The 18,483-nt window shown below is 39.1% G+C and overlaps 1 protein-coding gene and 1 long non-coding RNA gene across 4 annotated transcripts in view; one reads left to right on the forward strand and one right to left on the reverse strand.

Annotated features, from left to right (window-relative positions):
• NRIP1 (nuclear receptor interacting protein 1) overlaps window positions 1-18,483 on the reverse strand; it is a 68,446-nt gene that overhangs the window by 4,398 nt on the left and 45,565 nt on the right. Inside the window, exon 3 of one of the 3 annotated variants that reach the window (XM_058825114.1) lies at window positions 13,732-13,779. The exons of the other annotated variants lie outside the window; for them this stretch is intronic. The gene's annotated coding sequence lies outside the window, so the exon portion shown is untranslated. The remainder of the gene's footprint in view (window positions 1-13,731; window positions 13,780-18,483) is intronic. 3 annotated transcript variants of the gene reach the window in all.
• On the forward strand, window positions 11,878-17,875 carry LOC131572143 (uncharacterized). The gene is made up of 2 exons (XR_009276000.1): window positions 11,878-12,031; window positions 17,611-17,875. It is a non-coding gene; the product is annotated as an uncharacterized LOC131572143 (long non-coding RNA).

Consider the following 18,483-nt stretch of genomic DNA (forward strand, 5'->3'; position numbering starts at 1 on the left):
AGGCCTAAAGTCAGTGTTTAATTTCAGGTTGCATATGTTCTGAAATAACAGAACAGACAGCACCATATATATGAGTACATTTCTGTTTGGCAGGTGGATGGTATTGCTGAAAGTAGAAACAAAGTTGTTAGCACTGCCCAATGCACCAGCGCAAAATCCAGTATGGGAACACAACAAGGGTGACATCTGTTGTTCTTACAACATCCAAACACCACAAATTATTAGGACAATCATGTGATAAGAGTGAGGAAGAGGTTGCTTATGCCCCTGATGCAACATAAATCCTGGCATCAAAATCCTCCCTGCCCTGGAGGATTTTCACCTTTGCATTATTTCTGTACATGAAACACAGGATGGCAAAACAAAACCAAACCAGTTCTTCCCTGAAGTCCTGTTATTCTTCCAGAGCATGTAATATCTCTAGTAAATACCTCCTTGGATGGGGCAGTGTGGAATAAAAAGCTGTTTTACAATGCACAGCAATGCCACTTGTGCTGGATGCATCTCTGCAGTTTCACTTACAGGGCTGCTCAGTGGCAGCGGGAACATTTCAGTCACCACACCTCAATAATGAGACCATTACACCACACACGCATCCTCCTTCACTCACTCAGTACTAAACTGGCTAAATAAATATTCAACATGAACAAAGGTAAGTGTCCTTCTGCATACTGAACTCTGTAATTTGCTTTCATGGGCTAAACTCCATTGAAAATTTGTATTTACAAGTTTAAAAGGGATGTACACAGCTGAAATCCTTGCCTCCTCAAAGTGAATGAATATTTTATGATTGATTTCCCAGAAGCAAGTTTTTAATTCAAAACCTACAGGCAACTAGAAGTCAGAAAATAATCAGATCTTAAAAATGTAAAGAATAAGAACTACTAAATAGCTGTAATATTAACTGTCCTTAATCTCCCTGGGCAAATATTCCCTTCCTTGGTTTTAAGTCATCTAGAAAAAACTCTAAAATGGAGCTATCTTAAAAAAAGAAGCCAAAACCAAACCCAAACAAAAAATCTAACCAGTAATGCATTATAAACGTGTGTATCTATGCATTTAAATATCAAATGCAAAGCTGTTAGCTATTATTGAGGTGTCAGTACTTCCCTCAGAAATACATGACCAGCATTTTCAGAATTACCTGTGGAAGACACAGTGCTCCTTCAAACATGAAACAACTTAAATGTGGATTCAGCTAACTGAAAATGACTGATTATCTTACTGTTCCTTCAAAAACCTCTGTACCTCTGAGTGGGCTTTTACACAGTTTCAACTCAAAAACAGAATAAAAATCACGAATAACAAATCCCTAAAAAAAACCCCCCAAAATAACCAAGATTTCCAATCAAACTATTAAATATTCAGCAACGGTAACAGCAATACAAATAGACTAATTTCCTCAAATAGCTGGGAATACATTTTATCTAGAGAATATATTTTTCCAGCTTCCAAAAGTATTGCATTGAAGACAATAAAATTGAAATTCTGTCTGGATTTCTGACAATCTGGTAAAAGCAAGGCTTACAGGACACCTTTAAGATACAGTCCCAAACAAAAGCATCACTAAGCCAATATTCAGTACAACTTTACTCACTACACCTTTAGGTAATTCAAAAGAGACAATGCATTTATGCAAATCCCTCAGGTACTCCAAAAGCCTCCTTCAGGAGATGACACTTGTAGCCAGTACAGTTTATATATAACAACTATTCTTAGAAGTGTTCTGTCACCTTTTTCATTTTTTATTTTATTTCAATTACCCAGAGCTAGGGAAATACTGATAAATTTAATGAAATCAGGTTGCTGCAAAGAAGCTTCTTTAAAGATAATGAAATCTGGAAAGCACTTGACACATTAGAACAGGACATCAGAAATCCTTTTAAAAAGCCTCTTTTGATTTAGTGCTGTAACAGATATTACAGTGCTAAAATCTCACATGACAATGTCCATCTGAGGTGTAGTCATGACAAATCCCAAGCAGCTTTGGAAATTAATGCTCAGCAGGACACTAAGGCAGTCATTCAGCTACCTTCTAAATACACACAAACTGTACAAAAGGACTTCCCAGGACCCACTGAAATGTTAATATTTTTTCTTTAAATTAAATATTTAAGAAATTACCAGAGCAGCGCTAAGGAAAAAGAAAAGTAAGTTAAAAGAAAAGGCAGAAGAGAGAGAAAGGAGAAGTCACCCAGCAACAAATTTCTTATTTCCCAGCAAGGGCTGAAACAACTGCTAAGATCTACAACTCTCTAGACCTAAATATTATATTTAATTACTATGACAAAATAAATTGCTAAGTTCATGTGCTTTTCTGACCACAACTACTCTAAATGCACTCATTTTTGTCACTTCTACTATTTCCTCCCAGACTTCTGCACCATGAGAAATAAACCAGATTGTTGTGCAGAACCTCCAGGAGCACCAACCCAGCTCATTAAGCCTCATATTTACCCAGACAAATCCAAGGCAGCAGCAGAATCCAGAGCACAAATGCTGTAACCTGGTGAGATACTCCCCAAGTGAAGCACACCATGAGAAATCAGTTCTTCAGCCTTTTAAAGTGTGCCTAAGGAGAAGCTGCAGGCAGTATAGGGAAAATAAGGAAATATTAAAATGTTCACTGAACTGCATATGTCCAGAAAATTAATTCCACTTTTGCAGTTGTTGAAGTTTTTCTTTGTTTATTTTCAAACTACAAATATATTTATCCACCACAAAGGATATTATTGATATATGTCGTTATTACTTTAAAGGAATAATAAAAACAAACTTCAAGATCCTTTGCTTACCACATATTACTGCTGCAAAAGATAATGAAATCTGAGAACACAGCTTCTAATATGTTAAAGCACAATAGAACCAATTGCTTTTTGCTCCTGAATATTTGTTTTTGATTTTTAACGAGTTCTTTGAAGGAATGAAAACCTCAACCGCAAACCTGATACTCTAAACAAACAGCAGACTTTTAGTTCACCCAATAGATATTTCCTGCTATTTAAGAAATTCTGGACAGTTCACAATTTAACTAGCAAAATCACATTCATGAGACATTTTCCCAATATCTCAAACTAGCATTTGCAGTTAAATCCTTTTGCTAAATGGAACAGAGAGCCACAGTAAATGAACAACACTAGACTAACATTATTGGAATACGAGGGTTACATAATCTATTAGGTAATTCAAAAAACTTGGTATTATCAAGGTGTCGTCTTCTGCAGTTTCAATTCAAGATCGTAGGAAAAAATCTTACAGAAGCCATTAAGGTATTCATTTGGGAAACTGGCAATGGCCAGCAGATTGCCCACATGAACATTTATTAGAAGACATTACCCAAACTCATGCACATTGTTAGAATGATTAATAGAGGTGGAGATTACTATATGTTCACACAGATAAAACATTTTTATTAAGTACAATTTCAGAGTTCTTTCATGACGTTTAAACTCCTGTAGCAATTTTATGTTCCATTTTTAAGCTGGGATGAATCAAAACATGCATTTGTAAAGCTAAAATCAGACTGGTCTGAGAAATAAAAATCTTCAGTTATTTAATAAATTTGGTGTTGTAATGCTTAGCTACTACTGGAAGAGCCAGGAAAAGCCTCTTACCAGCCTCACTGACTTCCTATTCTCATATTTCCAAGTGCAAAGGCTCCAGCCCACCACATCAGCCAATGGCCCAGACTGTCATTTTAATTATTACAGATTTGAGGAATGCAGTACAGTGATTACAGTGGCAGCTTGGGATCCAGGGGTCCAATTACTCACTGAGCTGCAGACAGGCTGTCTGACTTCTGGTTTTACTTCTCTGTACCCTGTTTTCCCAGATGGAGTAATAATAGATGGGAACTTCAGAAAGACAATTGAGGATAAATACATTAAAGGCTGTATGTTACTCAGCAGCTCCAGTACCAGCACTAAGTACCTAAAACACAGGATTTTAAGTGATTCCTCATCCTTATGGCTGCCTGTGGTGAAATGTTGAAAAGCGCAATGAAATTAGGATCTCAAAAAAAAAAAAATCCTGGATGCACTGGGAATTGCAGCAGAATCTTACAGTGAACTAAGAATGAGTGGGGGTAATGAGACTTGCTGTCCCAGAATTATTTTGTTATTAAGCTCAATTTGCACACCTTTGATTTTAGCAGGAAGGATGCTTTCAGAGTGCTGGTAAAAAGCATTTCAGCCTTCAGTTGGCTCTTTTTGCAAAGGTTCTGAGCAGGGAAACAGCCCTGATCAACAACCCCAGCACCAAATGCACAAGAGCAGGTACTTCAATGGCACTTGAGCACGTGCTTTAAGAGAATCAAGTGTTTAAGTGCTTTGCTTTCCAAAATCCACGCTTTATTTGTGTCAGAAATCTGTTCAGATGAATGGAGCAGCTGAGACCTCTTCACAGTTTTGATTCAGGCAGCCAAGACATTTTGCAGGTTCCCTTTGCAAATGTAATTTGGAAAAAGACAAAAAGAGAAAAAAAAGAAAGACAGAAAGAAAGGCAGAATTGATCAGATGGGGGAGCAAAACTCAGCAGTAAGTGGGTGAATTCTCCCACAGCTGCACTCTAAAGAACTTGGGAATCCAGAAGCTTTTTTTTTTTTACAACTAATTCATTTAAATGAAATGAATCAGGCTCCTCTCCTACAACTGCAGGGTATCGGTTTGAGAAAGCAAAAATAAGCTTCTTCCCAGGAGCCTGGCACATTATTCACTGCTCCTAGGCCTGCTGACTGACTCCAAAAGACATTTTAAACATGGGAAGGACAGCCTATCCCTTTCAGACAGCTCAGGCAGGAGAGGGCACATGAGGAATCGAGTTGCTGGCAGGAGCTCCTGCTGCTGCCAGGAATTCTGAAGAGGCTCCCGAGCCTGTGACCCCACCAGGGCTGGCATTCCCCATCCCTGGCTGGGGCTGTTCCCTGCAGGCTGGCACGGAGCGCACGGCAGCGCCGCTCCCTCTGTGAAACACCCCTTGGATAATGCAGGATTAGCAGCGGCCACGGCATCACGGCCAAATTCTGCACGAGCACAGGGATGGAAAAGCCTTTCCCCTGTGTTTTGTTAAGCTGAGTGCTGCCAAACCCAGCCCCGACCTGACTTTAGGGTTTAGACAGCAGAAAAGGTGTTTTCTTCACTATGGGGATGGGGCAGCAGCAGGATGGGGTGTGTAGAAGGAATCAGACCCAAACCAGCCTGATCAAACCTTCTGATTATTTTAGCAGTTTCAGTTATGGCATTTTGAAAAATACTAGAGCAAACCAATCCCGTAACAGATGATGAAACGGTTCGAAAGGATGCAATATCTACCGTTTTACGAAAATTCTAAGTAACTGAATTGCAGTTTACCCACAAATCCTCAGTAACTGAATCTTTAAGTCACACAAAATTGACAGAAACACAGAACCAAGAGCACAGCAGGCACAAGACACAGTTTTTCCTCTGAGAACAAGACCTGACAGTCCACTGGACTGAAATGTTAGAAAACCAACAACTGAGTTGGGAAGAAAATATCCCAACAGTTCTCGTGGTAGAGACCATTTAAATTTACTCGAGCTTTTAAGAAACCACTAAAACGTAAATGCTGATTACTCTTGTTAATAGCAGAGCCAGAGGCACATAAGGAAAGGGAGGCTGTTCCTACACATTCCATTTGGGGTGTGGAAAGGGGGATTCAGCCACCTCATCTCAAGTGTCCCTCCACTCCTCAGATTTCACATGGGATGCTCCAGGGCGGGAATCTGTGACTCAATCCGACCATGGAACACCACCCCATGACAACAACGAGGAGCTCTGGGATAGTATGTAATGCATATCAAGGGGGAACACGACATTTCCAGCGTGTGCTGGAAGGAGGTGTGGAAATGTCAGGGAGATTTCCATTCCCACGCAGAGGGAGCTGCCTGGGGAGGCAGCAAGGCGAGGCTGTGCACCCTGCCAGGAGAGGCAAGCAAGGAGGAACACTTCAAACTCTGTGAAAAAGCTTTGCTCCGTGGAAAACACAAATTCTGAGCACTGTTGGTTATACTGAGAATCATCCTATGCTGGCTCTCAACCCATCTTCTAGATCGTGGTGCACAGCTTGGAGAAGGCCACAGGCAGACATTTCTCCCGAAGTTACATTGGTTTTATATCTTACTTCATAAAGCTACCAGTAAGGAGTGGGAAAGAAACTGAAAATGAAAATAAAAAAAACTAACAAAAAGCCAAACCAACCAAGCAAAACTCTACCTAATAAAAAAATCCCTCATCCAAGACAATCCCAAACCTAACGAAACCCCCAAAAGAGATGAAGTACATGGGAAGGAGGAAATGGGGGGCAGACAATTGCCATTAAAGTTGAGTTTGGGAAAGCCTTAGGTTCACCTCTCCAAGGTTTACAGGTACACTTAAGCACCATACACAGCTTAATCCAAATGTGGCCTGCTCGTCAAAACCTCCTGCTGCAAAGTTCAGAGACGAAACACATGTGGCCATTTTTCATGCTGTGACACTCTTCCAACAATAGCTCAGCCTACCTTAAGTATTTCTTATTCTAACAAGTACAAGAACAGAGCATCACAGAAATGATCACTCCTAGATACAGAATACCCCACGCTGTTCATATAATTTGCTGTTCATCTGGTGTTTCACAAACATTTCAGTCAATTCCTTACCCAGACTCACATATGTATATTTCTTCATACAAGTGCTACTGGAGGAATATTTATATTTTGTTCTCTAATGGCACTGTAAAGGACATCTTGGAGTTCACTTGTTGATTATGGCCTGCTAACACTCTAGGCATGAACTCAGAAACACACTCTCTGCCAAGTCTTGGCTAATCGTAAGGAATGAGGAAGAACAGACATTCAACTTAGGGACATCACCTGTGAAGGAATCAAATATTTGACACCTAAACCTGTCCCATGAGTCAGTGCTCAATGGCCTTCTACTGCTGAAAACAAAAAGGGCAGAAACTAAAAGATAATGCAGAGAAGTTACACCCCCATCACACATCCATTAAGGACAGGGATCCAGAAATAGCACGTATCACTGAATCTCAACTAATGTGGGAAAGGGTGTTGATCCAAGCTCAGAAATAGTGAGCAGAAAGGCTACTGGCTGATTGAGTCTTCTAATTCAAGAGACCAAGAGCAAAAAACATACAAAAAGCTACACAAAGACTTGTTTTCAGAACAGAGGAGGACAAGATACAACATATACAACAATATATATGCCCCTTCCAGTGTTTGGTAAACCACTTGCCTATAAATAAGCAATTAAAAAGAAACTCAAACAGTTTCCATTCCCTCTGACACCTACAAAACCAAATCACTGATTATGCATTTAACTCTACATCAACTCCCCAGGAATGAAGTGTGATTAATATACACTGAAGAAATCAATGTCCTCTCCTGGGTAATGCTTTTGAGTTATGATCAATGCATGCAGATAATGCATTTCCACCCAACTCTGACCTCCTGCTTGTTGGAGGGATCTAAAGATACAGGCATTTACTGATAGCAGTGCACTAAAATGGTGTATTTCTTGGAACAACTATGTTAGGTGGTTTGGCGTATGTTAAGTCACTTTATGTTATTTTAACCAAGAATGGGTTTCAGATGTCAGAGTGCAACAAAGGACTAAAAAGTAATGCACAGTATTTTATTGACAGTAATAGCTGTGTTTCACTTGGGACCAAGTATTTCATGGCTATGAATGAAAGCCACTTTGTAGAGTTCTCAACAGAATAGGTTTCAGCTAGCTGAACAAAAATACACAGGAATTCCAGGCAAGGTGAAATACAGGATCACAGTCACACAGCATTCAACTACATGTAAAACCCCCATAAAACCATGTTAGAGACCCAGATGATTTGTGGTTTGGGTTTGTTTGTTTTTAAAGTGAGTGGAGGGGACACTACAGCTTCTGTTTTAATGGGAGGTTTCAGCTTGTTGTGGATGATGTTTACAATGGTTGTTGTGGACATAGAAAAGGTTCATATATCTACATTTAAGTGTGAAAGGAAAAATCTGCATTAGCAAGATGGTCTCTACTACCTCAGTTCAATTTTTTTTTTCTCTCCAAAACAGCAATAAAGCCAAGCAAAATTCAAGAGAAAATATAAGAACCAGCTTTAGTGAAACCTTGGGAGAAGGTTTGGGAGAAGAGGTTCACAACATCCTGTAAAGACAAAAGGACAAAGAGTCCTTATCAGGATGCCAGAGTTAATCTAAAAACATTCATAGCATAAATCCCTAAATAAAATGTTAAAAGGACTTGAACATATAAGTGTATACAGACGATCATCTGACCCTCACATATAAAGAACAGGACCTCACCTCTAGCCATGAGTCAAATGAAAACAATTAAAATACCAACTTAACTCAAAACCAGTGAAAATAACATTTACTGCCACAAAGGCATTGCAAAAACAATGGATAGCTGGTAAGGAGAAGTGTTTAACTATCGTTCAAAGGACATACAGTTTGAAATAATTTCCCAAAGTTTATGTTGATAATGGTGCCATGCATTTCAAGAAAATAATATGCCACCACAAATTTGTGGAAAGGAAACATTTTATATCTGTTTTTAATGAGTTCTTCATGGAGAAATCAACTGCAATAGCAAAAAAAAATAAAGCTACTTATTATTATTGCTTGTTCCATTACTGTCAAGAGTTAAAACACATGCTTATGCCAAATAAAAAATATAAACAAAGTAACAGATGTGTGACCGATTTTAGAAGAAAATATGCGATTTTCTACATAAAATAACATTACCCTAGAAATAAAAGTCCTGTTAAAAATAAATCTATTACTCCATACTTGCACACAAGTATTAGCTAATTTGGGACCCTATGTCACAATGCCCATGAAACCAACAACCTCACTAAGGCTCTATGAACCCGTATGCCCAAAGTGCCAGCGTTACACCAACCACCTCTGCTGCCCTGTTTGCTCGTGTTCAAAATAAGGGCTGTGCTCAAGAATCTGCTGAGTGCACGTGGCACAAAGTTCCTGCAAGGCAAGCCAGGCTGAGGAGCTCATCACAGCCCAGAGAAACCCCAAAGATCCTGCCAAGGGTCTGGTTTTGCAGTTCTCCCCATGGGAACGTGGGATTACAAGTGGCATGAGGCAGGACAAAGAGCAGGAACTACTTTCAGTGCTGAACCTCACTCAATGCCAAACAAAAGCACAGCCACTGGTGAGATGCTTGAAGAAAAAACCCATCTCCAGGCAAAAGGTCCATGCTGAATTTAGAAGAGTTTATTGGTAAGCTAAAGATGTCTTTGTAAGAATCATTTCCCAAGAACAACAAAGTCAATGTCTTCAAACCCACTGAAATTTTAAAAGATGACTGAAAATTTTACTGACCCAAATATTTTAATTTTTATATTTTACTAAGGTACCCTGTGAAGCTGGAGTTTAAATCCTATTAAAGTGAACTTAGTTTGTCCATCCCTAAAATAGATTTGACATACAAACACAAACACAAGGTCAAGGTCACAGATCAGCACGAAAGATTACAAAGAGGACTGATGTAAGAGCTGGCATTTGATCAAAGCTCCTGGATGCATCTTTTTTTTTAGTAGACTTACCAGAAATACCACTACACTTCGTTTTCTTCACATTGCTACATTGCATGTTTTAAGCATTCCCTACATTTAAGAGCAGCTGCTCTGTCCTTATTTATTTTGATAAGAGCTATTAGGCAGCACAGCAAATAAACTAAGGAAAAGCTCTTATGTTAAATGAAAAGGAAGTGAAAGATACTTTTTGCCATCCTTTTCCCTATATTCAACCATTGCTAATACACATTACATTACAAATTTAATTGTAAAACCCACTCAAACACATAGCAAGACCAGTGCTAAAAAATCAGGACCTCAGGTTTTAACCTGCAGCAGTTCAAGACATTTATCATATATAACAATTGTATATTTGGGTGTGCACTTCCAAGCACAAGACTTGATTATTTATCCTAATTATCTGTGTGCACAGCATATATTTCTCAATTAACAAAAAAAAACCCTCAAGGTCTGTGCAGAACACAATCAAACTAACCTCTTCTGTAATCAGGACAACATTTACCTCCTAGAAAGCCTCTCTAATGCTGAAGGCTGAGTAAGTGAGCAGAATTAAACACAGGAGCAACAGTTGAAAGACTCATTAAAACTCAGCTGCTGAAAATAGTCAGCAATGAAAGTCATTTACTGATCTATCCATCCATCCATCCACGCACTGATACATTCTCCAGCTTTAAACACATGCAGGAGATATTCAGCTTGCAGGTCACATCTGCCACACGCACCCTCCTGATGCCTGAGCACGAGCAAGAGGTGCCTTGGGTGACACCATGGCATTCAAAATGCACTGCTGCCACAAAGTTTACATGCTCATTGTGATAGGCAGCAATTTAAAGAATAGTGTGGCTTGTACTCTTCATTCTTAACCCCCACTCTCAACACCAGCACTGCTCTGATGTTAGTCCAGACACGAGTGGGAGCAATTTATATTTAGACAGAGAGATATGTCTATAACTAGGATTGCCTGTGTTAATATTAAAGCTTTTACTGGAACCCATTTGCAGTGACGTAGTTCACTAGTATGTGGGCATCTTGGACATTGCCAGTAAAACCTTCACGCCATCACATACCCTCCTGCACCTTGTTTCAGCTATTGAACTTTTGTTTACTGATTTTCCTCCATTTTTGCAGAGCTAGTACATTTGCAGCTCTCTGCCTGTATGACTGGGTTGTCTCAGCTACTAATGAAAAGGCCTCAAATGAAAAAAAGATGGAAAAAAAAAGGTTTAAAAACTTGTCTCCTTTTTGAAAATATCCTTCACAAGAATTAGGTTGTCACCCTTTTAAGGTATAGCACTGCCTGAGCTACTAGGGCCAGATACAAATCACTCCTGGAGCCTGGGATGCCAGCTTCTCAGCACTGTGGTATAGGTGCTTCTAACTCTGAGAGTGATTCATCAGACCCTAAAACAGTCACTGGTTTAAGATCAAATTGATTTAAGTTGTAGACCTCAGGGCAGTACAATTCTACTCTTCCTTAGTCCCCCTTTTGCAAGCGCTTTCAGCAAAATGGGAGAAAAGGGGAAGCTGGTTGTTTTCTTTTTCCAAGCAGAATTTCTATCCTTCCTAGTTTGTGAAAAGCTGATAAAGCTTCTCACTGCATTGAAGAGTTAGAAAGGGAAAAATAAAAGAAAGTAAATCAGACAATGATTACAACAACCCAGCAGAAGATCCTTCCACATCCACAAATCAGCAGCTCACTCTGACAACCAAGCACACATGAAAATGTGTATAGAGGATATTTCACAACTAAAAACATTTCTAGGAAACACATCATTATTAGCAGTGCAACTGCCCAAAATGTGAAACCCTACAGCAAGTTTATTTGCAGTCACATAGCTTTTTTTTTAAGTTTACAAACACATGAAAAAGCCTTTGCTTTAACTGAGCTTCATTACAGTGAGTAACTGTTCATTCAGTGTCATGGCAAGTCTTCTCTCAAGCTTATCCTATAAAAACCCTCTTTAATCTTCACAACCAAACCCTTGATAAAACAAGTCAGCAGCCATTGTGGGTTTGGGTTTTTTCCTTTTAAACACAAGCTCACACTCTTTACACACAAAACCTGCAGAGGCAAGAGGTTTCTGCTTGTTCTGAACTTTGGATCAAATCCCCCATTTATTGAGCAGCAGGGATGTGCAGGCTGCTGTTAGCAGCCAGTGGTGCTTTTGGCTGTGACACCATGTAGAAAATATCTGCAATCCAGTTCTTATCCATTCCTCTTTGGAGAGCTGGAACAGGCATCTTTCCACACAGTGATCCAAATGGAAAGCACTTCAAAGGTGCTGTCTTTTAAAAGGGGGTAATGACAAACAGGAGCAAACAACCAGCCAATACAGCAACAACAATAAACATAACAGCTAGCAAAAAGTACTTCTGATCAATTCAGCAGTCAACAAGAGTCCACAACAATGGATTATGTTAAAGGACTGGATGGCTATCAAGCCCCAATTCTGTAAAGGTACGATTTTTACTTATTTTTTTGAAAAATTATTGTCCGTAGTTATAGTTACATGTGTGAAATGTCAAATAAGTTTCTAAAAATCTTAAAACACCCTATTGATGAACAGTGTAGTAATAGGTTCTTGACCTTTGTACTTCCTTTTTACGTATTTTCCCTGATGTAAGTACACCTATGAATTTTAATGGGACAATAAAATAATGGCAAAGTTATGCACACATGCAGATCTGTGCATGAGAGAGGCATCTAAATGAATAAAAACATATTAAAAGCTACAGACATATGCATAGGACAGAGGGGTATCTACCATGCTAAAACCCACCAGTTTAAGCATCATGACTACTAAAAGCAAACTAGTTAACATTTGAAATTTCAGTGTCCTTTTATCATTCAGGACACAGCATTAGGATTTCCAAGATGTGCAACACCGGTTACCCCAGAGTTACTATTCCTTCAAGCTGTTCAACACACAGCAACCATTGCAGGTGATTTGGTTTCCCACATGCTGGAAGTCTGGTATCGATTCATCATCAAATAAAATTTGTAACAATGAAAGGCAGTGGGAGGTAGGTGGTGAATTTCTCTCTGCAAATCTTGTCTCAGCCTTGGGGGAAATAGCTCAAAATTACAGTTTTAATTTATTCACTTGATGAGTACTGAAGGAATGCAGTGAGAGCGAGGGACGTCATAACAAAAGACCTAAAAGTCAAGAATCTAGGAAATAAACAGGTGAAACTGCACCAAAGCAGCTGAAGCCATGTATGATGTAGTATAAAGGCATTATCTGATAGTTATTATCTATAACCCAACTCTATGGATTCAGCTGATCAGTTATCCATTATTTCCAGTTTACCCTGCCAGAACAGAGATTTGGACATGGCTGACAGGTCACAACCCATGTTCTCTGTGTTATATAAAGCCATCTTTCCTTGATGTAACTGGAAGAGTTATTTCCCAGCTCAATGTAACATTAATAATGCCAGTGTTTTCTAAATCAATATATAGTAAGGCCTGTCAATAACCGGAAGGCAAGTTTCACTGACTGCCTGCATTATTACTAAAGCACATTTTTTGTTTCTTTTCTTTTTCAGTCTATACATAATCTTGCTTAAGAAGGATAGTTTTATTCAAATTCTGTTGCTCAATTTCATCAGTGAGTGAGACCAAAAGAACTCAAACGAACACATGACTGTGATTTCATTCAGCAGCAGTTAAGACTTGTGAGTACCTGCAGAGTCTCACAGAACCACAAACAACTCCCAAATTCCAAATAAATGCTGAAGCGAATCATATTGGAAAGGGAGGTACAAGCCAAAGAGGGCAACAAAGGAATACCAGAGGAGAAAAAGCCCCATAAAAACCCACAACCCCATAAACTTTGTCAAAGGGACTTAATGCTATTAAAAGCATACAATTTACAATCCTTTTGTTGAGAAAAAGCCGAAGTTCTGGTGAGCAGGTGAGCATGTCTTCAGCCTCTCAGGAAACTCAGCAGATTGTTACCTTGGCACCCTAGTTAGCAATGTCAGGAGAATGAGATCAGGACTATACAGGGATGTGAAATGAGCCATCTGACTGGGAATTCCTGAGAGGGATAAGGACCAAAGCAAGTGTGAATGAGATAAAGTTACCACTCCATGTCCAGGGTGAGAAAAAATACAGGTTAATAAACTTTTCAAGTTCAGGGACAAAACTCATACCTTTCAAATGTCAATGCAGGATTTTGTGAATCTGGTTTTCACTCCTCCCTGCCAAAAATAAATACATTATAATCAGAACGTAGAAACTTATGGTGGAAAATCATTATATTTCTACAATAACAGGAAAGTAATTTTGTTAATTCAGTATCAGCTCACAAAAGGGAGCCTGTCTTACGTCTTAACAGGGTATAAACAGATGAACAAAGTTTTCCCCAAAAGCTGGTTATACTTGTGGTTGATTGGTGAGAGTATCAGAACTTAACAAATTAAACTGAGCTGAGCAAGCTGGTAAAGGTAACCTGCCAGGAGAGAGGGGACAGCCCCCCTTGCCTGGTTAATACTACCCACTTTGTAAAATAAGCTGTCATCAGGGGATTATCTTTATTCTAACACTATCCATTTATTCCCACTATCCATTTACCCACCATGACAAAAAAGAGCCCCAAACAACCAAAATGAAATCAGGAACACACAACACACCCATGGTACTGCATTCAACTTCTCTAGAATCTTACTTATTTTCTCCTGCTCTCATCATTACCCTCACTTAATCTTCCCTCAGCTCCCCACTTCCACAATCCACACTTGTGTAGCATTAACAACATCCAAAGGCCATTCCACACTACACAAAACACAGCTGGTATTGTAATCTTTCCCCTGAAGACACTCTGTTCACCTAACCCTTTATTTTAACTTTTTCAATTGTTTTTCTCTTGCTCTAGATTAAGTTTAGAATTTCTCATCTGAATTCTACGAACACTAATAACTTTCATTTCTGTCCACATAACGTAACCACTTATTGTGTTCCTTTTCCTTACCCTTTTGTTTCCACAAACACTCATTTCTACTGTAATGCCCAGGCACCTCTCACACAGGAAATTCCATTACAATTCTGCACTGCTCCCCAGGCGAAGATCATCTACACTCTGGAGGCTCTTTCTTCCTCTCTTTCAGCAGTAAATTACCAGAGCAAAAATTAATCCAAATCCACCAAAATACCTCCTGCAAGACCACAAGCCAAAACACAAATGATATATGTTGCTTGCCCTTCCTCACAGACTTGTTTGTTCCCTTTTCCTCATCATAGTCTATATGAAGTTTAAAATAAATACATCTGCACCTGTGAGATGCTGACAAGTTCAGCTGGACAGCAATTAAATGAAGCCCTAGAGCAACACTGGCCTCCAAAATAAGTGTTTTCTCTTCCTCTTACAGAAGAAAAAATGCATTTATTTGTTTTGCAGTACAACAATACGTGCTGCTGCAATAACAGTTTTCACCCAATACCTTTCTTTTACTACATATGATTGGAAGGGAAGCAAAGAATGATATACCCTAAAAGATCAACAGAACACAAAGATTAATGATAGGAAGAAAAGGGTACAAAAGGCCTAAAATATAATGTAGAAGGGCTAAAATACAGCATCAAAGGGCTCCCCTTCCCTTGAGCTGCTACTTTTAAAAAGTCTAGTGAGAGCTCTTTCACTTCTCCAGCTGGTACAATGACAATATCCCTACCCTGATGCAATCTGCTCTCACTTCAGAGGGCACAGAGGCAAGAAAGAGCAGAGAATGAAAAAATACTGCTCCTGGGAAAGAAAGGCGATACCTCTTTTTAGAGAGACCAAAACTTACTTACTTTTAATCATGACAACAATGACATGGATGAGGAAACTTTTGAGGAGCAAGGTGAAGGCTGAGGGAGCGCCTAAGCATAAACCCAGACCTCCTCCAGTGAAAGCAAGGAAGCTTTCTGTGTCCCAGCTGCCTTCATCAAATAACCTCCCCAGCCCAAACAGCAGACTTAATACTGCAAGTTTCCATTTTTTTGAACATAATTTCTCCACCTCAAACCAGAGTGGTTTGATTTACTGGGTCTACGTCTGAATTCTGTTTTACTGCAAATAAAACATAACCCTTGCTTCCAAAGTCACCTCATTATCTCTCTATTAAATCATGTATACACCAGAGCTTGCTCATAGCACTTTGGAAGGTGAATAGTTTGACTGACCAAGAATAACCTACCAGGATGCAAAATCCACTTGCCTGCTTTATATGCTGCCAGGTTTATGAGAGCAGGTCTGTCTGTGCTTGACATTTGGCATAATTACTATTGTAAAATGTTTTATATTCCTGTAAATTCAGACTACCACCCCAAAGTGCTTACAAACTGAGAGGAGATGCAGAGATAATGAAACAGAAAGGAAAGATGTAGGGGAAAAGTAGGTACAAAGAGGAAGAAAGCATCAATGCCAGGAAAGATTGTGAAACTGTTCAACCTGCCTGACCAGCATGGAGTTCTAAACTATAAAAAATGACAAGCACAAACATGTTAAGGTAGGACACTGCACACTGTAAAACATTATAATCAATTTGTCTCGCTAAAATATAAAACCAGAGGTGAAATTCTAGGGAGCCTACAACACCAGCTCTATTTCTCTACCATGCAGTAGGAAGCATTTCCACTGAACTGCAGTAAGCTTTATCACAATGCATATGAATGGAAAGTCCAAAATTTTCAGGGGTTTACACTATTTTAACAGTGATTTTGACCGAAGAAACAAGAGGAAAGACTGGAAGCTCTAAAACATCTTGACTCTAATCTGTTGCTGAAAAACAGGTGGGGGGGTAAAAAGGAGAAAAAACAGTAAATAACTGTGTATCCATCACCACTCCAGACCAAAAAGCTCCACTTATATGGGGGCATGGGGGGTAAGATTGCAAAGCAAAAAATTAACAGACTTTAAACCATTCTTGCAATTCACTTCCACATGTAAGAGATAAAGCATGCAATGAATGCAACTTAGTTTTGCCAGCTGCTCAGTAAAACATGAATGATTCAAGAACATGGAGTAACAAGCAGCTCCTTTTTGCTAATATATCTGAAAAAAAGCTTTCTAGTGTTTCCCACAAATTCTTGTATTTAACTTCAGTTTCTTTACTTGAAGCAAGTGCATATTTTTCAAGAGCAAGCATGATCCATGCTCCTCACAGATAATAACAAAAAGAAAGATAACAGTATTTTTGAAGTCTTTCTAATGCACATCCAGAAAAGCCAGATTACATGATAGGGATTTGTATGCAATCTTTGCCACTTCAGATACTAAAACTTCCCTTGTTTACCATTTGTTTTTGTATAATTGGCAAATTTGATTATGAGCTTAATTTTTGCACAGTAAAGTTCATCCAGCCAGTTTTAATTTCAAACTGGCTTGCACTCCATCATGACTACAAAAACCTTTGACATCACAACCTCATCAATCTTGGAGAACAGAAGAAATTTTTGTAGGAGTGGGAAACTGTTGGTAAGATACTTCTTCCACTGCTGACTGTACTCAGTCAGCTGTAACTATGTGCAAGTGTCCACACTTGCCAATTACAAAAAACATGCATCTGAACTACCCTTCCATGAAATTATATTCTCTGGTAAAATGACAGTCACAGGTAGAAAAGCTGAGAAGAAGAAAATGTTTGAAGTTGACCAAGCATCAGGGGCTTTTTTGATGAAATATACAATCACAATTTAAACACTTAATAATAATACCAATAAAAAAATCATTTACTCCACCACCAAGCTGCAGAGTAAAAGCAACATCCTAAGTACAGAAAGGACTTCCATGGACTTATCCATCCACTACATGAATCTGGAATTAAAATCCCAAACTATTTTGGATTTGCATGAACTACAGAATTAAATTACATATTGCTCATACATAAACTGAGGTCATTAAAAAACCCCACTCACAAGCAAACTAACAAGTAAGAGGCATTTCAGCTACCAAAGACCTGTTTCAATCTGACATCTAAATATCTGATGTTGGATGGCTGCTGCTATTTACAGACTGATCACAGTAATTTCACTCCTCTGTTGTTCACCAGGACCTCTCATTACATGCACGGTGTGGGTCTAAACCATGTTGGAGGCTACTGGGAACTGTCAGAATTGCAAGAAAAGAGATTCCATCTTGGAACAAACCAGAACATTTTAGGAACATGCATGAACATATCACAGCAGTACTTTGGAATATTGCTACTCTATGCAAGAGGAACAGCAAGAATGGAAGAAGATTAAGCAGCTTGCTCAGTAGCACATTAACTCCATATCCACAACAAATAAAGAAAGATTTTCTGAATTTCAGCTGAATTATAAGATATTCTCTCCACAGTTTGTGGGTGTTTTGGTTTTTGGGGGTTTTTCTTGAAACCAAACAATAATTGGGTACCTTAAACTTGAGGAAACAACAGTGCTTACTACTAAAGGAGTAGGAATTGCACACTACAGTAAATGCCTTTCTCTTCCAAAATAGGACAAATTACTGGCATTCCCATCACCCTCAGGTGGAGATACCTGTCAGTCAAATGCTGCAGTATGGGTGTTCCACTATGTGCTGAAACAATGTTCTCTCCAACAAAACATCACGTCAGAACTGAACTAAAGTATCAATACTGAATCAAACACAAATGATGGCATCATGATCAAAAATATAATTCCACCAGCTTTCCCTATTTCTCAGGGATCTAACATGAGGAAGCAGTCCTAATAAACTGGGCAAGAACTATCACATGGACCGGAGCTGCAAAAGCCACTGCACAGCAGCTCTTCTGATCCACTGACCACTTTCAGTGCCTTTCCTAACCAAGTACAATAAAGTCCCTTCTAGCCTGAAGCAAGGGTCTCTCATAGCCAAGTCTGTCTGTAGATATATCTAAGCACTTCCTGCCCAAACAGGTCCATTTTTAATTCCTTGCTTT

The sequence above is a fragment of the Ammospiza caudacuta genome, chromosome 2 (genome assembly GCF_027887145.1).
Source record: "Ammospiza caudacuta isolate bAmmCau1 chromosome 2, bAmmCau1.pri, whole genome shotgun sequence".
Taxonomy (NCBI): Eukaryota; Metazoa; Chordata; class Aves; order Passeriformes; family Passerellidae; genus Ammospiza; species Ammospiza caudacuta.